Source organism: Doryrhamphus excisus, chromosome 2 (genome assembly GCF_030265055.1).
Source record: "Doryrhamphus excisus isolate RoL2022-K1 chromosome 2, RoL_Dexc_1.0, whole genome shotgun sequence".
In the NCBI taxonomy this organism is placed as follows: Eukaryota; Metazoa; Chordata; class Actinopteri; order Syngnathiformes; family Syngnathidae; genus Doryrhamphus; species Doryrhamphus excisus.
The window spans coordinates 21,250,463-21,274,344 of record NC_080467.1 but is presented as its reverse complement, the minus strand read 5'-3'; the positions used below and the strand labels follow the sequence as shown (position 1 = coordinate 21,274,344).

Sequence of the window (23,882 nt, the reverse complement as noted above, 5' to 3'; positions counted from 1 at the left end):
GGACATCCCAGAATTTCTAGGCGCAGCCAAGGTGTTGAGGGAATCTGTTTCAGGGGCCTTAGAATCTCATCTCTGCTATTTGCAGATGATGTGGTTCTTATGGCCTCTACGGGCTGTGACCTTCAGCGCTGACTGGGACGGTTTGCATCTGAGTGCGAAGCCTCTGGGATGAGACTCAGTACCTCCAAATCAGAGGCCGTGGTTCTCAGTCGTAAAAGGGTGGAGTGCTCCCTCCGGGTTGGGAATGAGGTCCTACCCCAGGTGGAGGAGTTTAGGTATCTTAGGTATGGTCACGAGTGAGGGAAAGTGGGAGCGTGAGGTCGACAGACGGATCGGCGCAGCCTCGGCAGTAATGTAACGGACCGTCGTGGTTAAAAAAGCTTTCAATTTACCGGTCGATCTATGTTCCCATCCTCACCTATGGTCATGAGCTTTGGGTCATGACCGAAAGAATGACATCTCGGATACAGGCGGCTGAAATGAGTTTCCTCCGTAGGGTAGCTGGACTCACCCTAAGAGATAGGGTCAGGAGCTCAGTCATCCGGGAGGGCTCAGAGTAGAGCCGCTTCTCCTTCACATCGAGAGGAGTCAGTTGAGGTGGCTCGGGCATCTAGTCCGGATGCCTCCCGGACGCCTCCCTGGTGAGGTGTTCCGGGCATACCCAGCCGGGAAAAGGCCCCGGGGCAGACCTAGGACACGCTGGAGGGATTATGTCTCACAGCTGGCCTGGGAACACCTTGGTGTCCTCCCGGTGGAGATGGAGGAGGTGGCCGGGGACCGGGAAATCTGGGCTTCCCTACTAAGACTGCTGCCCCCCGCGAACTGGACCTGGATAAGCGGAGGAAAATGGATGGATGGATGGATGGACTTGTATACTAAAATGAGATGGAGATAATTGCAATATTTGTCGGAATAGTTCTGGAACAAATGGTGGAAGGAGTATCTGACCAACACTGCTCTGAGACAAAGATGGCATACGCCAAGAAGAAACATGCAAGTTGGAGATGTGGTGATCGTCAAAAAGGAGGAGGTTCCCCGAAACGAATGGAAACTGGCTGGGATTTTTCAAGTCCATAAGAGTGACAATGGACTAGTGAGGACAGTTACGGGGTTTCACAATGCTTCAATGTCCCGCAATGGCGTGTGAATGCACTCAAGAGCAATAAATGCATCGAGAACATCAGTAAAGGAAGCGTGAACTCTTTACTGGACCAGGTCAGCTAAGTAACAAAGACCATACATCTGCAAGCTCTTCAAAGGACACGTAAGGAGTACAGCCATAGCAGAGGATGGTTTCGATCCATCGACCTCTGGGTTATGGGCCCAGCACGCTACCGCTGCGCCACTCTGCTGCTGACATCTGTACAAGTACCCAGCTTTGTGCGGCTCCTTTTGAGTGTCCTCTGTTGTCAGTGAACCTCACAAGGTCACAGTTTTTTTCCTGGTCAGGGCACCGTTTTAGGTTGGGTGGATGAGTGATCGAAAGCGCCAGATTAAGGTTCCTTACGCTCAGGAGGCACTGGTTGAAATCCCACAGCTGGCATTTTCCTGGTCAGCTCCATTATCCACGACTGGAATGATTTGGCAGCAAAAGACTGTCAGATTGTACAAGACACCTGAACACCTTGAGAAGAAGATTAAGAGAGGTTTTGTTCTAATGAGAAGGGTTTGTTTGTTGACATTGTGACATACAAAAGAGGTACTCCCCGTCGGGGAATCGAACACCGGTCTCCCGCGTGACAGGCGGAGATACTGTCCACTATACTAACGAGGACTGCTGCTGCGATGATGTGGTGTCGATTGGCCAAAGGGGAATTCAGAACAGGCTCGTGGCCCATGACCGTTTTTATGGTAGCTGGAGACTTTAACCACTGAAATCCATCCCGCTTATCCTCATCAACGGACTGTATTCCCCACCCGTTACCAGCATGGGGACATTCCAACCCAAGATGAGAACACACTGGACCAGGGACACAGCAACATAGTAGGTGGCACAGACACAGCTTCACATTGCCCCCACTTTTAGACCCGACTGAAAAAAGACTCTCTTGCTTGGTGCTAACATGATGACCATTAGCATGTTAGCATTTAAGCTAATTTACTCATGTCTCAAGGCAAATAGACACATGGCATGATGTGGGGACACTATGGGACTGCCTTAACACTTTTGGATCTTGAGGCTGTCTTGCTATTTTTTTTTTTTTACCCCGGACACAGTCTCTTTGAGAGGAGGCTGCGGCCCATCAGGACCAAAACCTCACGCCACAAGAACAGTTTCTTCCCGTCTGCTGTCAGCCTCATCAACAAGTCCCGGAACCCCGCCCCCCCGACACTGTTCACACCCCACCTCTGCCTCATCCTGCCACTTTGACACTCTATATGCGTTAAATTAACGCTCAGTTTGGACTCTTAGGAAAAACAATCAGACTGCAGTTCCGGAACAACAAACAAAAAACGGACTGTGTACATATATTTATACTGTATACTGTATATTTTGTATTTTCATTTTTTAATAGATGTGTCTGCACCTACTTCACCAAAACAAATCCCCAGTCGAGGTCAGCAGGCCCCGTCTCCACTGTAAACAGTGTGGACTGGGCAATGCTTCCCTTTTCGGAGGGTCCGGACGGTTTGCCAGAACCCCTTCGAGGCCGACCAAAAGTCGCGCTCCATGGCCTCACCGAATTCCTCCCACACCCGAGTTTTTGCCTCGACAACCGCAGAAGCCGCAAACCGTTTGGCCTGACAGTACCTGTCAGCTGCTTCCGGAGTCCCACAAGCCATCAATGCTCGATAGGACTCCTTCTTCAGCTTGATGGCGGCCCTGACCTCTGGTGTCCACCATCGGGTTCGGGGCCTGCCGCCACGACTGGCACCGACCGCCTTGCGGCCGCAGCTCCGGTCAGCCGCCTCAGCAATGGAGGCACGGAATATGGCCCATTCGGACTCAATATCCCGGTCCTCCCCCGGGATGCAGGCGAAGCTCTGCCAGAGGTGAGAGTTGAAGACTCGACGAACGGGAGACTGTGCCAGACGTTCCCAGCACACCCTCACTACTCGTTTGGGTCTACCAGGTCTGTCCAGCATCCTCCCCCGCCATCTAATCCAACTCATCACCAGGTGGTGATCAGTTGACAGCTCAGCCCCTCTCTTCACCCGCCTGTCCAGAACATGCGGACGCAGGTCTGATGACACGACTGCAAAGTCGATCATAGACCTGCAGCCAAGGGTGTCCTGGTGCCAAGTGCACTTATGGACATCCCAGAATTTCTAGGCGCAGCCAAGGTGTTGAGGGAATCTGTTTCAGGGGCCTTAGAATCTCATCTCTGCTATTTGCAGATGATGTGGTTCTTATGGCCTCTACGGGCTGTGACCTTCAGCGCTTACTGGGACGGTTTGCATCTGAGTGCGAAGCCTCTGGGATGAGACTCAGTACCTCCAAATCAGAGGCCGTGGTTCTCAGTCGCAAAATGGTGGAGTGCTCCCTCCGGGTTGGGAATGAGGTCCTACCCCAGGTGGAGGAGTTTAGGTATCTTAGGTATGGTCACGAGTGAGGGAAAGTGGGAGCGTGAGGTCGACAGACGGATCGGCGCAGCCTCGGCAGTAATGTAACGGACCGTCGTGGTTAAAAAAGCTTTCAATTTACCGGTCGATCTATGTTCCCATCCTCACCTATGGTCATGAGCTTTGGGTCATGACCGAAATAATGACATCTCGGATACAGGCGGCTGAAATGAGTTTCCTCCGTAGGGTAGCTGGACTCACCCTAAGAGATAGGGTCAGGAGCTCAGTTATCCGGGAGGGCTCAGAGTAGAGCCGCTTCTCCTTCACATCGAGAGGAGTCAGTTGAGGTGGCTCGGGCATCTAGTCCGGATGCCTCCCGGACGCCTCCCTGGTGAGGTGTTCCGGGCATACCCAGCCGGGAAAAGGCCCCGGGGCAGACCTAGGACACGCTGGAGGGATTATGTCTCACAGCTGGCCTGGGAACACCTTGGTGTCCTCCCGGTGGAGATGGAGGAGGTGGCCGGGGACCGGGAAATCTGGGCTTCCCTACTAAGACTGCTGCCCCCCGCGAACTGGACCTGGATAAGCGGAGGAAAATGGATGGATGGATGGATGGACTTGTATACTAAAATGAGATGGAGATAATTGCAATATTTGTCGGAATAGTTCTGGAACAAATGGTGGAAGGAGTATCTGACCAACACTGCTCTGAGACAAAGATGGCATACGCCAAGAAGAAACATGCAAGTTGGAGATGTGGTGATCGTCAAAAAGGAGGAGGTTCCCCGAAACGAATGGAAACTGGCTGGGATTTTTCAAGTCCATAAGAGTGACAATGGACTAGTGAGGACAGTTACGGGGTTTCACGATGCTTCAATGTCCCGCAATGGCGTGTGAATGCACTCAAGAGCAATAAATGCATCGAGAACAGCAGTAAAGGAAGCGTGAACTCTTTACTGGACCAGGTCAGCTAAGTAACAAAGACCATACATCTGCAAGCTCTTCAAAGGACACGTAAGGAGTACAGCCATAGCAGAGGATGGTTTCGATCCATCGACCTCTGGGTTATGGGCCCAGCACGCTACCGCTGCGCCACTCTGCTGCTGACATCTGTACAAGTACCCAGCTTTGTGCGGCTCCTTTTGAGTGTCCTCTGTTGTCAGTGAACCTCACAAGGTCACAGTTTTTTTTCCTGATCAGGGCACCGTTTTAGGTTGGGTGGATGAGTGATCGAAAGCGCCAGATTAAGGTTCCTTACGCTCAGGAGGCACTGGTTGAAATCCCACAGCTGGCATTTTCCTGGTCAGCTCCATTATCCACGACTGGAATGATTTGGCAGCAAAAGACTGTCAGATTGTACAAGACACCTGAACACCTTGAGAAGAAGATTAAGAGAGGTTTTGTTCTAATGAGAAGGGTTTGTTTGTTGACATTGTGACATACAAAAGAGGTACTCCCCGTCGGGGAATCGAACCCCGGTCTTCCGCGTGACAGGCGGAGATACTGTCCACTATACTAACGAGGACTGCTGCTGCGGTGATGTGGTGTCGATTGGCCAAAGGGGAATTCAGAACAGGCTCGTGGCCCATGACCGTTTTTATGGTAGCTGGAGACTTTAACCACTGAAATCCATCCCGCTTATCCTCATCAACGGACTGTATTCCCCACCCGTTACCAGCATGGGGACATTCCAACCCAAGATGAGAACACACTGGACCAGGGACACAGCAACATAGTAGGTGGCACAGACACAGCTTCACATTGCCCCCACTTTTAGACCCGACTGAAAAAAGACTCTCTTGCTTGGTGCTAACATGATGACCATTAGCATGTTAGCATTTAAGCTAATTTACTCATGTCTCAAGGCAAATAGACACATGGCATGATGTGGGGACACTATGGGACTGCCTTAACACTTTTGGATCTTGAGGCTGTCTTGCTAGTTTTTTTTTTTTTTTACCCCGGACACAGTCTCTTTGAGAGGAGGCTGCGGTCCATCAGGACCAAAACCTCACGCCACAAGAACAGTTTCTTCCCGTCTGCTGTCAGCCTCATCAACAAGTCCCGGAACCCCCCCCCCCCCCCCGACACTGTTCACACCCCACCTCTGCCTCATCCTGCCACTTTGACACTCTATATGCGTTAAATTAACGCTCAGTTTGGACTCTTAGGAAAAACAATCAGACTGCAGTTCCGGAACAACAAACAAAAAACGGACTGTGTACATATATTTATACTGTATACTGTATATTTTGTATTTTCATTTTTTAATAGATGTGTCTGCACCTACTTCACCAAAACAAATCCCCAGTCGAGGTCAGCAGGCCCCGTCTCCACTGTAAACAGTGTGAACTGGGCAATGCTTCCCTTTTCGGAGGGTCCGGACGGTTTGCCAGAACCCCTTCGAGGCCGACCAAAAGTCGCGCTCCATGGCCTCACCGAATTCCTCCCACACCCGAGTTTTTGCCTCGACAACCGCAGAAGCCGCGAACCGTTTGGCCTGACAGTACCTGTCAGCTGCTTCCGGAGTCCCACAAGCCATCAATGCTCGATAGGACTCCTTCTTCAGCTTGATGGCGGCCCTGACCTCTGGTGTCCACCATCGGGTTTGGGGCCTGCCGCCACGACTGGCACCGACCGCCTTGCGGCCGCAGCTCCGGTCAGCCGCCTCAGCAATGGAGGCACGGAATATGGCCCATTCGGACTCAATATCCCGGTCCTCCCCCGGGATGCAGGCGAAGCTCTGCCAGAGGTGAGAGTTGAAGACTCGACGAACGGGAGACTCTGCCAGACGTTCCCAGCACACCCTCACTACTCGTTTGGGTCTACCAGGTCTTTCCAGCATCCTCCACCGCCATCTAATCCAACTCATCACCAGGTGGTGATCAGTTGACAGCTCAGCCCCTCTCTTCACCCGCCTGTCCAGAACATGCGGACGCAGGTCTGATGACACGACTGCAAAGTCGATCATAGACCTGCAGCCAAGGGTGTCCTGGTGCCAAGTGCACTTATGGACATCCCAGAATTTCTAGGCGCAGCCAAGGTGTTGAGGGAATCTGTTTCAGGGGCCTTAGAATCTCATCTCTGCTATTTGCAGATGATGTGGTTCTTATGGCCTCTACGGGCTGTGACCTTCAGCGCTGACTGGGACGGTTTGCATCTGAGTGCGAAGCCTCTGGGATGAGACTCAGTACCTCCAAATCAGAGGCCGTGGTTCTCAGTCGTAAAAGGGTGGAGTGCTCCCTCCGGGTTGGGAATGAGGTCCTACCCCAGGTGGAGGAGTTTAGGTATCTTAGGTATGGTCACGAGTGAGGGAAAGTGGGAGCGTGAGGTCGACAGACGGATCGGCGCAGCCTCGGCAGTAATGTAACGGACCGTCGTGGTTAAAAAAGCTTTCAATTTACCGGTCGATCTATGTTCCCATCCTCACCTATGGTCATGAGCTTTGGGTCATGACCGAAAGAATGACATCTCGGATACAGGCGGCTGAAATGAGTTTCCTCCGTAGGGTAGCTGGACTCACTCTAAGAGATAGGGTGAGGAGCTCAGTCATCCGGGAGGGCTCAGAGTAGAGCCGCTTCTCCTTCACATCGAGAGGAGTCAGTAGAGGTGGCTCAGGCATCTAGTCCGGATGCCTCCCGGACGCCTCCCTGGTGAGGTGTTCCGGGCATACCCAGCCGGGAAAAGGCCCCGGGGCAGACCTAGGACACGCTGGAGGGATTATGTCTCACAGCTGGCCTGGGAACACCTTGGTGTCCTCCCGGTGGAGATGGAGGAGGTGGCCGGGGACCGGGAAATCTGGGCTTCCCTACTAAGACTGCTGCCCCCCGCGAACTGGACCTGGATAAGCGGAGGAAAATGGATGGATGGATGGATGGATGGACTTGTATACTAAAATGAGATGGAGATAATTGCAATATTTGTCGGAATAGTTCTGGAACAAATGGTGGAAGGAGTATCTGACCAACACTGCTCTGAGACAAAGATGGCATACGCCAAGAAGAAACATGCAAGTTGGAGATGTGGTGATCGTCAAAAAGGAGGAGGTTTCCCGAAACGAATGGAAACTGGCTGGGATTTTTCAAGTCCATAAGAGTGACAATGGACTAGTGAGGACAGTTACGGTGTTTCACGATGCTTCAATGTCCCGCAATGGCGTGTGAATGCACTCAAGAGCAATAAATGCATCGAGAACAGCAGTAAAGGAAGCATGAACTCTTTACTGGACCAGGTCAGCTAAGTAACAAAGACCATACATCTGCAAGCTCTTCAAAGGACACGTAAGGAGTACAGCCATAGCAGAGGATGGTTTCGATCCATCGACCTCTGGGTTATGGGCCCAGCACGCTACCGCTGCGCCACTCTGCTGCTGACATCTGTACAAGTACCCAGCTTTGTGCGGCTCCTTTTGAGTGTCCTCTGTTGTCAGTGAACCTCACAAGGTCACAGTTTTTTTTCCTGATCAGGGCACCGTTTTAGGTTGGGTGGATGAGTGATCGAAAGCGCCAGATTAAGGTTCCTTACGCTCAGGAGGCACTGGTTGAAATCCCACAGCTGGCATTTTCCTGGTCAGCTCCATTATCCACGACTGGAATGATTTGGCAGCAAAAGACTGTCAGATTGTACAAGACACCTGAACACCTTGAGAAGAAGATTAAGAGAGGTTTTGTTCTAATGAGAAGGGTTTGTTTGTTGACATTGTGACATACAAAAGAGGTACTCCCCGTCGGGGAATCGAACCCCGGTCTTCCGCGTGACAGGCGGAGATACTGTCCACTATACTAACGAGGACTGCTGCTGCGATGATGTGGTGTCGATTGGCCAAAGGGGAATTCAGAACAGGCTCGTGGCCCATGACCGTTTTTATGGTAGCTGGAGACTTTAACCACTGAAATCCATCCCGCTTATCCTCATCAACGGACTGTATTCCCCACCCGTTACCAGCATGGGGACATTCCAACCCAAGATGAGAACACACTGGACCAGGGACACAGCAACATAGTAGGTGGCACAGACACAGCTTCACATTGCCCCCACTTTTAGACCCGACTGAAAAAAGACTCTCTTGCTTGGTGCTAACATGATGACCATTAGCATGTTAGCATTTAAGCTAATTTACTCATGTCTCAAGGCAAATAGACACATGGCATGATGTGGGGACACTATGGGACTGCCTTAACACTTTTGGATCTTGAGGCTGTCTTGCTAGTTTTTTTTTTTTTACCCCGGACACAGTCTCTTTGAGAGGAGGCTGCGGCCCATCAGGACCAAAACCTCACGCCACAAGAACAGTTTCTTCCCGTCTGCTGTCAGCCTCATCAACAAGTCCCGGAACCCCGCCCCCCGACACTGTTCACACCCCACCTCTGCCTCATCCTGCCACTTTGACACTCTATATGCGTTAAATTAACGCTCAGTTTGGACTCTTAGGAAAAACAATCAGACTGCAGTTCCGGAACAACAAACAAAAAACGGACTGTGTACATATATTTATACTGTATACTGTATATTTTGTATTTTCATTTTTTAATAGATGTGTCTGCACCTACTTCACCAAAACAAATCCCCAGTCGAGGTCAGCAGGCCCCGTCTCCACTGTAAACAGTGTGAACTGGGCAATGCTTCCCTTTTCGGAGGGTCCGGACGGTTTGCCAGAACCCCTTCGAGGCCGACCAAAAGTCGCGCTCCATGGCCTCACCGAATTCCTCCCACACCCGAGTTTTTGCCTCGACAACCGCAGAAGCCGCGAACCGTTTGGCCTGACAGTACCTGTCAGCTGCTTCCGGAGTCCCACAAGCCATCAATGCTCGATAGGACTCCTTCTTCAGCTTGATGGCGGCCCTGACCTCTGGTGTCCACCATCGGGTTTGGGGCCTGCCGCCACGACTGGCACCGACCGCCTTGCGGCCGCAGCTCCGGTCAACCGCCTCAGCAATGGAGGCACGGAATATGGCCCATTCGGACTCAATATCCCGGTCCTCCCCCGGGATGCAGGCGAAGCTCTGCCAGAGGTGAGAGTTGAAGACTCGACGAACGGGAGACTCTGCCAGACGTTCCCAGCACACCCTCACTACTCGTTTGGGTCTACCAGGTCTTTCCAGCATCCTCCCCCGCCATCTAATCCAACTCATCACCAGGTGGTGATCAGTTGACAGCTCAGCCCCTCTCTTCACCCGCCTGTCCAGAACATGCGGACGCAGGTCTGATGACACGACTGCAAAGTCGATCATAGACCTGCAGCCAAGGGTGTCCTGGTGCCAAGTGCACTTATGGACATCCCAGAATTTCTAGGCGCAGCCAAGGTGTTGAGGGAATCTGTTTCAGGGGCCTTAGAATCTCATCTCTGCTATTTGCAGATGATGTGGTTCTTATGGCCTCTACGGGCTGTGACCTTCAGCGCTGACTGGGACGGTTTGCATCTGAGTGCGAAGCCTCTGGGATGAGACTCAGTACCTCCAAATCAGAGGCCGTGGTTCTCAGTCGTAAAAGGGTGGAGTGCTCCCTCCGGGTTGGGAATGAGGTCCTACCCCAGGTGGAGGAGTTTAGGTATCTTAGGTATGGTCACGAGTGAGGGAAAGTGGGAGCGTGAGGTCGACAGACGGATCGGCGCAGCCTCGGCAGTAATGTAACGGACCGTCGTGGTTAAAAAAAGCTTTCAATTTACCGGTCGATCTATGTTCCCATCCTCACCTATGGTCATGAGCTTTGGGTCATGACCGAAAGAATGACATCTCGGATACAGGCGGCTGAAATGAGTTTCCTCCGTAGGGTAGCTGGACTCACCCTAAGAGATAGGGTCAGGAGCTCAGTCATCCGGGAGGGCTCAGAGTAGAGCCGCTTCTCCTTCACATCGAGAGGAGTCAGTTGAGGTGGCTCGGGCATCTAGTCCGGATGCCTCCCGGACGCCTCCCTGGTGAGGTGTTCCGGGCATACCCAGCCGGGAAAAGGCCCCGGGGCAGACCTAGGACACGCTGGAGGGATTATGTCTCACAGCTGGCCTGGGAACACCTTGGTGTCCTCCCGGTGGAGATGGAGGAGGTGGCCGGGGACCGGGAAATCTGGGCTTCCCTACTAAGACTGCTGCCCCCCGCGAACTGGACCTGGATAAGCGGAGGAAAATGGATGGATGGATGGATGGACTTGTATACTAAAATGAGATGGAGATAATTGCAATATTTGTCGGAATAGTTCTGGAACAAATGGTGGAAGGAGTATCTGACCAACACTGCTCTGAGACAAAGATGGCATACGCCAAGAAGAAACATGCAAGTTGGAGATGTGGTGATCGTCAAAAAGGAGGAGGTTCCCCGAAACGAATGGAAACTGGCTGGGATTTTTCAAGTCCATAAGAGTGACAATGGACTAGTGAGGACAGTTACGGGGTTTCACAATGCTTCAATGTCCCGCAATGGCGTGTGAATGCACTCAAGAGCAATAAATGCATCGAGAACATCAGTAAAGGAAGCGTGAACTCTTTACTGGACCAGGTCAGCTAAGTAACAAAGACCATACATCTGCAAGCTCTTCAAAGGACACGTAAGGAGTACAGCCATAGCAGAGGATGGTTTCGATCCATCGACCTCTGGGTTATGGGCCCAGCACGCTACCGCTGCGCCACTCTGCTGCTGACATCTGTACAAGTACCCAGCTTTGTGCGGCTCCTTTTGAGTGTCCTCTGTTGTCAGTGAACCTCACAAGGTCACAGTTTTTTTCCTGATCAGGGCACCGTTTTAGGTTGGGTGGATGAGTGATCGAAAGCGCCAGATTAAGGTTCCTTACGCTCAGGAGGCACTGGTTGAAATCCCACAGCTGGCATTTTCCTGGTCAGCTCCATTATCCACGACTGGAATGATTTGGCAGCAAAAGACTGTCAGATTGTACAAGACACCTGAACACCTTGAGAAGAAGATTAAGAGAGGTTTTGTTCTAATGAGAAGGGTTTGTTTGTTGACATTGTGACATACAAAAGAGGTACTCCCCGTCGGGGAATCGAACACCGGTCTTCCGCGTGACAGGCGGAGATACTGTCCACTATACTAACGAGGACTGCTGCTGCGATGATGTGGTGTCGATTGGCCAAAGGGGAATTCAGAACAGGCTCGTGGCCCATGACCGTTTTTATGGTAGCTGGAGACTTTAACCACTGAAATCCATCCCGCTTATCCTCATCAACGGACTGTATTCCCCACCCGTTACCAGCATGGGGACATTCCAACCCAAGATGAGAACACACTGGACCAGGGACACAGCAACATAGTAGGTGGCACAGACACAGCTTCACATTGCCCCCACTTTTAGACCCGACTGAAAAAAGACTCTCTTGCTTGGTGCTAACATGATGACCATTAGCATGATAGCATTTAAGCTAATTTACTCATGTCTCAAGGCAAATAGACACATGGCATGATGTGGGGACACTATGGGACTGCCTTAACACTTTTGGATCTTGAGGCTGTCTTGCTATTTTTTTTTTTTTACCCCGGACACAGTCTCTTTGAGAGGAGGCTGCGGCCCATCAGGACCAAAACCTCACGCCACAAGAACAGTTTCTTCCCGTCTGCTGTCAGCCTCATCAACAAGTCCCGGAACCCCGCCCCCCCCCCCCCCCCCCCCCCCCGACACTGTTCACACCCCACCTCTGCCTCATCCTGCCACTTTGACACTCTATATGCGTTAAATTAACGCTCAGTTTGGACTCTTAGGAAAAACAATCAGACTGCAGTTCCGGAACAACAAACAAAAAACGGACTGTGTACATATATTTATACTGTATACTGTATATTTTGTATTTTCATTTTTTAATAGATGTGTCTGCACCTACTTCACCAAAACAAATCCCCAGTCGAGGTCAGCAGGCCCCGTCTCCACTGTAAACAGTGTGAACTGGGCAATGCTTCCCTTTTCGGAGGGTCCGGACGGTTTGCCAGAACCCCTTCGAGGCCGACCAAAAGTCGCGCTCCATGGCCTCACCGAATTCCTCCCACACCCGAGTTTTTGCCTCGACAACCGCAGAAGCCGCGAACCGTTTGGCCTGACAGTACCTGTCAGCTGCTTCCGGAGTCCCACAAGCCATCAATGCTCGATAGGACTCCTTCTTCAGCTTGATGGCGGCCCTGACCTCTGGTGTCCACCATCGGGTTTGGGGCCTGCCGCCACGACTGGCACCGACCGCCTTGCGGCCGCAGCTCCGGTCAGCCGCCTCAGCAATGGAGGCACGGAATATGGCCCATTCGGACTCAATATCCCGGTCCTCCCCCGGGATGCAGGCGAAGCTCTGCCAGAGGTGAGAGTTGAAGACTCGACGAACGGGAGACTCTGCCAGACGTTCCCAGCACACCCTCACTACTCGTTTGGGTCTACCAGGTCTTTCCAGCATCCTCCCCCGCCATCTAATCCAACTCATCACCAGGTGGTGATCAGTTGACAGCTCAGCCCCTCTCTTCACCCGCCTGTCCAGAACATGCGGACGCAGGTCTGATGACACGACTGCAAAGTCGATCATAGACCTGCAGCCAAGGGTGTCCTGGTGCCAAGTGCACTTATGGACATCCCAGAATTTCTAGGCGCAGCCAAGGTGTTGAGGGAATCTGTTTCAGGGGCCTTAGAATCTCATCTCTGCTATTTGCAGATGATGTGGTTCTTATGGCCTCTACGGGCTGTGACCTTCAGCGCTGACTGGGACGGTTTGCATCTGAGTGCGAAGCCTCTGGGATGAGACTCAGTACCTCCAAATCAGAGGCCGTGGTTCTCAGTCGTAAAAGGGTGGAGTGCTCCCTCCGGGTTGGGAATGAGGTCCTACCCCAGGTGGAGGAGTTTAGGTATCTTAGGTATGGTCACGAGTGAGGGAAAGTGGGAGCGTGAGGTCGACAGACGGATCGGCGCAGCCTCGGCAGTAATGTAACGGACCGTCGTGGTTAAAAAAGCTTTCAATTTACCGGTCGATCTATGTTCCCATCCTCACCTATGGTCATGAGCTTTGGGTCATGACCGAAAGAATGACATCTCGGATACAGGCGGCTGAAATGAGTTTCCTCCGTAGGGTAGCTGGACTCACTCTAAGAGATAGGGTGAGGAGCTCAGTCATCCGGGAGGGCTCAGAGTAGAGCCGCTTCTCCTTCACATCGAGAGGAGTCAGTAGAGGTGGCTCAGGCATCTAGTCCGGATGCCTCCCGGACGCCTCCCTGGTGAGGTGTTCCGGGCATACCCAGCCGGGAAAAGGCCCCGGGGCAGACCTAGGACACGCTGGAGGGATTATGTCTCACAGCTGGCCTGGGAACACCTTGGTGTCCTCCCGGTGGAGATGGAGGAGGTGGCCGGGGACCGGGAAATCTGGGCTTCCCTACTAAGACTGCTGCCCCCCGCGAACTGGACCTGGATAAGCGGAGGAAAATGGATGGATGGATGGATGGATGGACTTGTATACTAAAATGAGATGGAGATAATTGCAATATTTGTCGGAATAGTTCTGGAACAAATGGTGGAAGGAGTATCTGACCAACACTGCTCTGAGACAAAGATGGCATACGCCAAGAAGAAACATGCAAGTTGGAGATGTGGTGATCGTCAAAAAGGAGGAGGTTCCCCGAAACGAATGGAAACTGGCTGGGATTTTTCAAGTCCATAAGAGTGACAATGGACTAGTGAGGACAGTTACAGTGTTTCACGATGCTTCAATGTCCCGCAATGGCGTGTGAATGCACTCAAGAGCAATAAATGCATCGAGAACAGCAGTAAAGGAAGCATGAACTCTTTACTGGACCAGGTCAGCTAAGTAACAAAGACCATACATCTGCAAGCTCTTCAAAGGACACGTAAGGAGTACAGCCATAGCAGAGGATGGTTTCGATCCATCGACCTCTGGGTTATGGGCCCAGCACGCTACCGCTGCGCCACTCTGCTGCTGACATCTGTACAAGTACCCAGCTTTGTGCGGCTCCTTTTGAGTGTCCTCTGTTGTCAGTGAACCTCACAAGGTCACAGTTTTTTTCCTGATCAGGGCACCGTTTTAGGTTGGGTGGATGAGTGATCGAAAGCGCCAGATTAAGGTTCCTTAACGCTCAGGAGGCACTGGTTGAAATCCCACAGCTGGCATTTTCCTGGTCAGCTCCATTATCCACGACTGGAATGATTTGGCAGCAAAAGACTGTCAGATTGTACAAGACACCTGAACACCTTGAGAAGAAGATTAAGAGAGGTTTTGTTCTAATGAGAAGGGTTTGTTTGTTGACATTGTGACATACAAAAGAGGTACTCCCCGTCGGGGAATCGAACCCCGGTCTTCCGCGTGACAGGCGGAGATACTGTCCACTATACTAACGAGGACTGCTGCTGCGATGATGTGGTGTCGATTGGCCAAAGGGGAATTCAGAACAGGCTCGTGGCCCATGACCGTTTTTATGGTCGCTGGAGACTTTAACCACTGAAATCCATCCCGCTTATCCTCATCAACGGACTGTATTCCCCACCCGTTACCAGCATGGGGACATTCCAACCCAAGATGAGAACACACTGGACCAGGGACACAGCAACATAGTAGGTGGCACAGACACAGCTTCACATTGCCCCCACTTTTAGACCCGACTGAAAAAAGACTCTCTTGCTTGGTGCTAACATGATGACCATTAGCATGTTAGCATTTAAGCTAATTTACTCATGTCTCAAGGCAAATAGACACATGGCATGATGTGGGGACACTATGGGACTGCCTTAACACTTTTGGATCTTGAGGCTGTCTTGCTAGTTTTTTTTTTTTACCCCGGACACAGTCTCTTTGAGAGGAGGCTGCGGCCCATCAGGACCAAAACCTCACGCCACAAGAACAGTTTCTTCCCGTCTGCTGTCAGCCTCATCAACAAGTCCCGGAACCCCGCCCCCCGACACTGTTCACACCCCACCTCTGCCTCATCCTGCCACTTTGACACTCTATATGCGTTAAATTAACGCTCAGTTTGGACTCTTAGGAAAAACAATCAGACTGCAGTTCCGGAACAACAAACAAAAAACGGACTGTGTACATATATTTATACTGTATACTGTATATTTTGTATTTTCATTTTTTAATAGATGTGTCTGCACCTACTTCACCAAAACAAATCCCCAGTCGAGGTCAGCAGGCCCCGTCTCCACTGTAAACAGTGTGAACTGGGCAATGCTTCCCTTTTCGGAGGGTCCGGACGGTTTGCCAGAACCCCTTCGAGGCCGACCAAAAGTCGCGCTCCATGGCCTCACCGAATTCCTCCCACACCCGAGTTTTTGCCTCGACAACCGCAGAAGCCGCGAACCGTTTGGCCTGACAGTACCTGTCAGCTGCTTCCGGAGTCCCACAAGCCATCAATGCTCGATAGGACTCCTTCTTCAGCTTGATGGCGGCCCTGACCTCTGGTGTCCACCATCGGGTTTGGGGCCTGCCGCCACGACTGGCACCGACCGCCTTGCGGCCGCAGCTCCGGTCAGCCGCCTCAGCAATGGAGGCACGGAATATGGCCCATTCGGACTCAATATCCCGGTCCTCCCCCGGGATGCAGGCGAAGCTCTGCCAGAGGTGAGAGTTGAAGACTCGATGAACGGGAGACTCTGCCAGACGTTCCCAGCACACCCTCACTACTCGTTTGGGTCTACCAGGTCTTTCCAGCATCCTCCCCCGCCATCTAATCCAACTCATCACCAGGTGGTGATCAGTTGACAGCTCAGCCCCTCTCTTCACCCGCCTGTCCAGAACATGCGGACGCAGGTCTGATGACACGACTGCAAAGTCGATCATAGACCTGCAGCCAAGGGTGTCCTGGTGCCAAGTGCACTTATGGACATCCCAGAATTTCTAGGCGCAGCCAAGGTGTTGAGGGAATCTGTTTCAGGGGCCTTAGAATCTCATCTCTGCTATTTGCAGATGATGTGGTTCTTATGGCCTCTACGGGCTGTGACCTTCAGCGCTGACTGGGACGGTTTGCATCTGAGTGCGAAGCCTCTGGGATGAGACTCAGTACCTCCAAATCAGAGGCCGTGGTTCTCAGTCGTAAAAGGGTGGAGTGCTCCCTCCGGGTTGGGAATTAGGTCCTACCCCAGGTGGAGGAGTTTAGGTATCTTAGGTATGGTCACGAGTGAGGGAAAGTGGGAGCGTGAGGTCGACAGACGGATCGGCGCAGCCTCGGCAGTAATGTAACGGACCGTCGTGGTTAAAAAAAGCTTTCAATTTACCGGTCGATCTATGTTCCCATCCTCACCTATGGTCATGAGCTTTGGGTCATGACCGAAAGAATGACATCTCGGATACAGGCGGCTGAAATGAGTTTCCTCCGTAGGGTAGCTGGACTCACCCTAAGAGATAGGGTCAGGAGCTCAGTCATCCGGGAGGGCTCAGAGTAGAGCCGCTTCTCCTTCACATCGAGAGGAGTCAGTTGAGGTGGCTCGGGCATCTAGTCCGGATGCCTCCCGGACGCCTCCCTGGTGAGGTGTTCCGGGCATACCCAGCCGGGAAAAGGCCCCGGGGCAGACCTAGGACACGCTGGAGGGATTATGTCTCACAGCTGGCCTGGGAACACCTTGGTGTCCTCCCGGTGGAGATGGAGGAGGTGGCCGGGGACCGGGAAATCTGGGCTTCCCTACTAAGACTGCTGCCCCCCGCGAACTGGACCTGGATAAGCGGAGGAAAATGGATGGATGGATGGATGGACTTGTATACTAAAATGAGATGGAGATAATTGCAATATTTGTCGGAATAGTTCTGGAACAAATGGTGGAAGGAGTATCTGACCAACACTGCTCTGAGACAAAGATGGCATACGCCAAGAAGAAACATGCAAGTTGGAGATGTGGTGATCGTCAAAAAGGAGGAGGTTCCCCGAAACGAATGGAAACTGGCTGGGATTTTTCAAGTCCATAAGAGTGACAATGGACTAGTGAGGACAGTTACGGGGTTTCACAATGCTTCAATGTCCCGCAATGGCGTGTGAATGCACTCAAGAGCAATAAATGCATCGAGAACATCAGTAAAGGAAGCGTGAACTCTTTACTGGACCAGGTCAGCTAAGTAACAAAGACCATACATCTGCAAGCTCTTCAAAGGACACGTAAGGAGTACAGCCATAGCAGAGGATGGTTTCGATCCATCGACCTCTGGGTTATGGGCCCAGCACGCTACCGCTGCGCCACTCTGCTGCTGACATCTGTACAAGTACCCAGCTTTGTGCGGCTCCTTTTGAGTGTCCTCTGTTGTCAGTGAACCTCACAAGGTCACAGTTTTTTTCCTGATCAGGGCACCGTTTTAGGTTGGGTGGATGAGTGATCGAAAGCGCCAGATTAAGGTTCCTTACGCTCAGGAGGCACTGGTTGAAATCCCACAACTGGCATTTTCCTGGTCAGCTCCATTATCCACGACTGGAATGATTTGGCAGCAAAAGACTGTCAGATTGTACAAGACACCTGAACACCTTGAGAAGAAGATTAAGAGAGGTTTTGTTCTAATGAGAAGGGTTTGTTTGTTGACATTGTGACATACAAAAGAGGTACTCCCCGTCGGGGAATCGAACACCGGTCTTCCGCGTGACAGGCGGAGATACTGTCCACTATACTAACGAGGACTGCTGCTGCGATGATGTGGTGTCGATTGGCCAAAGGGGAATTCAGAACAGGCTCGTGGCCCATGACCGTTTTTATGGTAGCTGGAGACTTTAACCACTGAAATCCATCCCGCTTATCCTCATCAACGGACTGTATTCCCCACCCGTTACCAGCATGGGGACATTCCAACCCAAGATGAGAACACACTGGACCAGGGACACAGCAACATAGTAGGTGGCACAGACACAGCTTCACATTGCCCCCACTTTTAGACCCGACTGAAAAAAGACTCTCTTGCTTGGTGCTAACATGATGACCATTAGCATGTTAGCATTTAAGCTAATTTACTCATGTCTCAAGGCAAATAGACACATGGCATGATGTGGGGACACTATGGGACTGCCTTAACACTTTTGGATCTTGAGGCTGTCTTGCTATTTTTTTTTTTTTACCCCGGACACAGTCTCTTTGAGAGGAGGCTGCGGCCCATCAGGACCAAAACCTCACGCCACAAGAACAGTTTCTTCCCGTCTGCTGTCAGCCTCATCAACAAGTCCCGGAACCCCGCCCCCCCCCCCCCCCCCCCGACACTGTTCACACCCCACCTCTGCCTCATCCTGCCACTTTGACACTCTATATGCGTTAAATTAACGCTCAGTTTGGACTCTTAGGAAAAACAATCAGACTGCAGTTCCGGAACAACAAACAAAAAACGGACTGTGTACATATATTTATACTGTATACTGTATATTTTGTATTTTCATTTTTTAATAGATGTGTCTGCACCTACTTCACCAAAACAAATCCCCAGTCGAGGTCAGCAGGCCCCGTCTCCACTGTAAACAGTGTGAACTGGGCAATGCTTCCCTTTTCGGAGGGTCCGGACGGTTTGCCAGAACCCCTTCGAGGCCGACCAAAAGTCGCGCTCCATGGCCTCACCGAATTCCTCCCACACCCGAGTTTTTGCCTCGACAACCGCAGAAGCCGCGAACCGTTTGGCCTGACAGTACCTGTCAGCTGCTTCCGGAGTCCCACAAGCCATCAATGCTCGATAGGACTCCTTCTTCAGCTTGATGGCGGCCCTGACCTCTGGTGTCCACCATCGGGTTTGGGGCCTGCCGCCACGACTGGCACCGACCGCCTTGCGGCCGCAGCTCCGGTCAGCCGCCTCAGCAATGGAGGCACGGAATATGGCCCATTCGGACTCAATATCCCGGTCCTCCCCCGGGATGCAGGCGAAGCTCTGCCAGAGGTGAGAGTTGAAGACTCGACGAACGGGAGACTCTGCCAGACGTTCCCAGCACACCCTCACTACTCGTTTGGGTCTACCAGGTCTTTCCAGCATCCTCCCCCGCCATCTAATCCAACTCATCACCAGGTGGTGATCAGTTGACAGCTCAGCCCCTCTCTTCACCCGCCTGTCCAGAACATGCGGACGCAGGTCTGATGACACGACTGCAAAGTCGATCATAGACCTGCAGCCAAGGGTGTCCTGGTGCCAAGTGCACTTATGGACATCCCAGAATTTCTAGGCGCAGCCAAGGTGTTGAGGGAATCTGTTTCAGGGGCCTTAGAATCTCATCTCTGCTATTTGCAGATGATGTGGTTCTTATGGCCTCTACGGGCTGTGACCTTCAGCGCTGACTGGGACGGTTTGCATCTGAGTGCGAAGCCTCTGGGATGAGACTCAGTACCTCCAAATCAGAGGCCGTGGTTCTCAGTCGTAAAAGGGTGGAGTGCTCCCTCCGGGTTGGGAATGAGGTCCTACCCCAGGTGGAGGAGTTTAGGTATCTTAGGTATGGTCACGAGTGAGGGAAAGTGGGAGCGTGAGGTCGACAGACGGATCGGCGCAGCCTCGGCAGTAATGTAACGGACCGTCGTGGTTAAAAAAGCTTTCAATTTACCGGTCGATCTATGTTCCCATCCTCACCTATGGTCATGAGCTTTGGGTCATGACCGAAAGAATGACATCTCGGATACAGGCGGCTGAAATGAGTTTCCTCCGTAGGGTAGCTGGACTCACTCTAAGAGATAGGGTGAGGAGCTCAGTCATCCGGGAGGGCTCAGAGTAGAGCCGCTTGTCCTTCACATCGAGAGGAGTCAGTAGAGGTGGCTCAGGCATCTAGTCCGGATGCCTCCCGGACGCCTCCCTGGTGAGGTGTTCCGGGCATACCCAGCCGGGAAAAGGCCCCGGGGCAGACCTAGGACACGCTGGAGGGATTATGTCTCACAGCTGGCCTGGGAACACCTTGGTGTCCTCCCGGTGGAGATGGAGGAGGTGGCCGGGGACCGGGAAATCTGGGCTTCCCTACTAAGACTGCTGCCCCCCGCGAACTGGACCTGGATAAGCGGAGGAAAATGGATGGATGGATGGATGGATGGACTTGTATACTAAAATGAGATGGAGATAATTGCAATATTTGTCGGAATAGTTCTGGAACAAATGGTGGAAGGAGTATCTGACCAACACTGCTCTGAGACAAAGATGGCATACGCCAAGAAGAAACATGCAAGTTGGAGATGTGGTGATCGTCAAAAAGGAGGAGGTTCCCCGAAACGAATGGAAACTGGCTGGGATTTTTCAAGTCCATAAGAGTGACAATGGACTAGTGAGGACAGTTACGGTGTTTCACGATGCTTCAATGTCCCGCAATGGCGTGTGAATGCACTCAAGAGCAATAAATGCATCGAGAACAGCAGTAAAGGAAGCGTGAACTCTTTACTGGACCAGGTCAGCTAAGTAACAAAGACCATACATCTGCAAGCTCTTCAAAGGACACGTAAGGAGTACAGCCATAGCAGAGGATGGTTTCGATCCATCGACCTCTGGGTTATGGGCCCAGCACGCTACCGCTGCGCCACTCTGCTGCTGACATCTGTACAAGTACCCAGCTTTGTGCGGCTCCTTTTGAGTGTCCTCTGTTGTCAGTGAACCTCACAAGGTCACAGTTTTTTTTCCTGATCAGGGCACCGTTTTAGGTTGGGTGGATGAGTGATCGAAAGCGCCAGATTAAGGTTCCTTACGCTCAGGAGGCACTGGTTGAAATCCCACAGCTGGCATTTTCCTGGTCAGCTCCATTATCCACGACTGGAATGATTTGGCAGCAAAAGACTGTCAGATTGTACAAGACACCTGAACACCTTGAGAAGAAGATTAAGAGAGGTTTTGTTCTAATGAGAAGGGTTTGTTTGTTGACATTGTGACATACAAAAGAGGTACTCCCCGTCGGGGAATCGAACCCCGGTCTTCCGCGTGACAGGCGGAGATACTGTCCACTATACTAACGAGGACTGCTGCTGCGATGATGTGGTGTCGATTGGCCAAAGGGGAATTCAGAACAGGCTCGTGGCCCATGACCGTTTTTATGGTCGCTGGAGACTTTAACCACTGAAATCCATCCCGCTTATCCTCATCAACGGACTGTATTCCCCACCCGTTACCAGCATGGGGACATTCCAACCCAAGATGAGAACACACTGGACCAGGGACACAGCAACATAGTAGGTGGCACAGACACAGCTTCACATTGCCCCCACTTTTAGACCCGACTGAAAAAAGACTCTCTTGCTTGGTGCTAACATGATGACCATTAGCATGTTAGCATTTAAGCTAATTTACTCATGTCTCAAGGCAAATAGACACATGGCATGATGTGGGGACACTATGGGACTGCCTTAACACTTTTGGATCTTGAGGCTGTCTTGCTAGTTTTTTTTTTTTACCCCGGACACAGTCTCTTTGAGAGGAGGCTGCGGCCCATCAGGACCAAAACCTCACGCCACAAGAACAGTTTCTTCCCGTCTGCTGTCAGCCTCATCAACAAGTCCCGGAACCCCGCCCCCCGACACTGTTCACACCCCACCTCTGCCTCATCCTGCCACTTTGACACTCTATATGCGTTAAATTAACGCTCAGTTTGGACTCTTAGGAAAAACAATCAGACTGCAGTTCCGGAACAACAAACAAAAAACGGACTGTGTACATATATTTATACTGTATACTGTATATTTTGTATTTTCATTTTTTAATAGATGTGTCTGCACCTACTTCACCAAAACAAATCCCCAGTCGAGGTCAGCAGGCCCCGTCTCCACTGTAAACAGTGTGAACTGGGCAATGCTTCCCTTTTCGGAGGGTCCGGACGGTTTGCCAGAACCCCTTCGAGGCCGACCAAAAGTCGCGCTCCATGGCCTCACCGAATTCCTCCCACACCCGAGTTTTTGCCTCGACAACCGCAGAAGCCGCGAACCGTTTGGCCTGACAGTACCTGTCAGCTGCTTCCGGAGTCCCACAAGCCATCAATGCTCGATAGGACTCCTTCTTCAGCTTGATGGCGGCCCTGACCTCTGGTGTCCACCATCGGGTTTGGGGCCTGCCGCCACGACTGGCACCGACCGCCTTGCGGCCGCAGCTCCGGTCAGCCGCCTCAGCAATGGAGGCACGGAATATGGCCCATTCGGACTCAATATCCCGGTCCTCCCCCGGGATGCAGGCGAAGCTCTGCCAGAGGTGAGAGTTGAAGACTCGACGAACGGGAGACTCTGCCAGACGTTCCCAGCACACCCTCACTACTCGTTTGGGTCTACCAGGTCTTTCCAGCATCCTCCCCCGCCATCTAATCCAACTCATCACCAGGTGGTGATCAGTTGACAGCTCAGCCCCTCTCTTCACCCGCCTGTCCAGAACATGCGGACGCAGGTCTGATGACACGACTGCAAAGTCGATCATAGACCTGCAGCCAAGGGTGTCCTGGTGCCAAGTGCACTTATGGACATCCCAGAATTTCTAGGCGCAGCCAAGGTGTTGAGGGAATCTGTTTCAGGGGCCTTAGAATCTCATCTCTGCTATTTGCAGATGATGTGGTTCTTATGGCCTCTACGGGCTGTGACCTTCAGCGCTGACTGGGACGGTTTGCATCTGAGTGCGAAGCCTCTGGGATGAGACTCAGTACCTCCAAATCAGAGGCCGTGGTTCTCAGTCGTAAAAGGGTGGAGTGCTCCCTCCGGGTTGGGAATGAGGTCCTACCCCAGGTGGAGGAGTTTAGGTATCTTAGGTATGGTCACAAGTGAGGGAAAGTGGGAGCGTGAGGTCGACAGACGGATCGGCGCAGCCTCGGCAGTAATGTAACGGACCGTCGTGGTTAAAAAAGCTTTCAATTTACCGGTCGATCTATGTTCCCATCCTCACCTATGGTCATGAGCTTTGGGTCATGACCGAAAGAATGACATCTCGGATACAGGCGGCTGAAATGAGTTTCCTCCGTAGGGTAGCTGGACTCACCCTAAGAGATAGGGTCAGGAGCTCAGTCATCCGGGAGGGCTCAGAGTAGAGCCGCTTCTCCTTCACATCGAGAGGAGTCAGTTGAGGTGGCTCGGGCATCTAGTCCGGATGCCTCCCGGACGCCTCCCTGGTGAGGTGTTCCGGGCATACCCAGCCGGGAAAAGGCCCCGGGGCAGACCTAGGACACGCTGGAGGGATTATGTCTCACAGCTGGCCTGGGAACACCTTGGTGTCCTCCCGGTGGAGATGGAGGAGGTGGCCGGGGACCGGGAAATCTGGGCTTCCCTACTAAGACTGCTGCCCCCCGCGAACTGGACCTGGATAAGCGGAGGAAAATGGATGGATGGATGGATGGACTTGTATACTAAAATGAGATGGAGATAATTGCAATATTTGTCGGAATAGTTCTGGAACAAATGGTGGAAGGAGTATCTGACCAACACTGCTCTGAGACAAAGATGGCATACGCCAAGAAGAAACATGCAAGTTGGAGATGTGGTGATCGTCAAAAAGGAGGAGGTTCCCCGAAACGAATGGAAAC

At 52.1% G+C, this 23,882-nt stretch overlaps 11 non-coding genes across 11 annotated transcripts; all 11 read right to left on the bottom strand.

Annotated features, from left to right (window-relative positions):
• Window positions 1–1,280: 1,280 nt before the first annotated feature.
• trnam-cau (transfer RNA methionine (anticodon CAU)) lies at window positions 1,281–1,352 on the bottom strand. The gene has a single exon. It is a non-coding gene; the product is annotated as a tRNA-Met (tRNA).
• A 3,182-nt stretch (window positions 1,353–4,534) lies between these two features.
• On the bottom strand, window positions 4,535–4,606 carry trnam-cau (transfer RNA methionine (anticodon CAU)). Its single transcript has one exon. It is a non-coding gene; the product is annotated as a tRNA-Met (tRNA).
• A 351-nt stretch (window positions 4,607–4,957) lies between these two features.
• trnad-guc (transfer RNA aspartic acid (anticodon GUC)) lies at window positions 4,958–5,029 on the bottom strand. The gene has a single exon. It is a non-coding gene; the product is annotated as a tRNA-Asp (tRNA).
• Window positions 5,030–7,800: 2,771 nt separating this feature from the next.
• Window positions 7,801–7,872, bottom strand: trnam-cau (transfer RNA methionine (anticodon CAU)). The gene has a single exon. It is a non-coding gene; the product is annotated as a tRNA-Met (tRNA).
• A 351-nt stretch (window positions 7,873–8,223) lies between these two features.
• Window positions 8,224–8,295, bottom strand: trnad-guc (transfer RNA aspartic acid (anticodon GUC)). Its single transcript has one exon. It is a non-coding gene; the product is annotated as a tRNA-Asp (tRNA).
• Window positions 8,296–11,056: 2,761 nt separating this feature from the next.
• trnam-cau (transfer RNA methionine (anticodon CAU)) lies at window positions 11,057–11,128 on the bottom strand. Its single transcript has one exon. It is a non-coding gene; the product is annotated as a tRNA-Met (tRNA).
• A 3,203-nt stretch (window positions 11,129–14,331) lies between these two features.
• trnam-cau (transfer RNA methionine (anticodon CAU)) lies at window positions 14,332–14,403 on the bottom strand. Its single transcript has one exon. It is a non-coding gene; the product is annotated as a tRNA-Met (tRNA).
• Window positions 14,404–14,754: 351 nt separating this feature from the next.
• On the bottom strand, window positions 14,755–14,826 carry trnad-guc (transfer RNA aspartic acid (anticodon GUC)). The gene has a single exon. It is a non-coding gene; the product is annotated as a tRNA-Asp (tRNA).
• Window positions 14,827–17,586: 2,760 nt separating this feature from the next.
• Window positions 17,587–17,658, bottom strand: trnam-cau (transfer RNA methionine (anticodon CAU)). The gene has a single exon. It is a non-coding gene; the product is annotated as a tRNA-Met (tRNA).
• A 3,198-nt stretch (window positions 17,659–20,856) lies between these two features.
• On the bottom strand, window positions 20,857–20,928 carry trnam-cau (transfer RNA methionine (anticodon CAU)). The gene has a single exon. It is a non-coding gene; the product is annotated as a tRNA-Met (tRNA).
• A 351-nt stretch (window positions 20,929–21,279) lies between these two features.
• On the bottom strand, window positions 21,280–21,351 carry trnad-guc (transfer RNA aspartic acid (anticodon GUC)). The gene has a single exon. It is a non-coding gene; the product is annotated as a tRNA-Asp (tRNA).
• Between the last annotated feature and the right edge of the window lie 2,531 nt (window positions 21,352–23,882).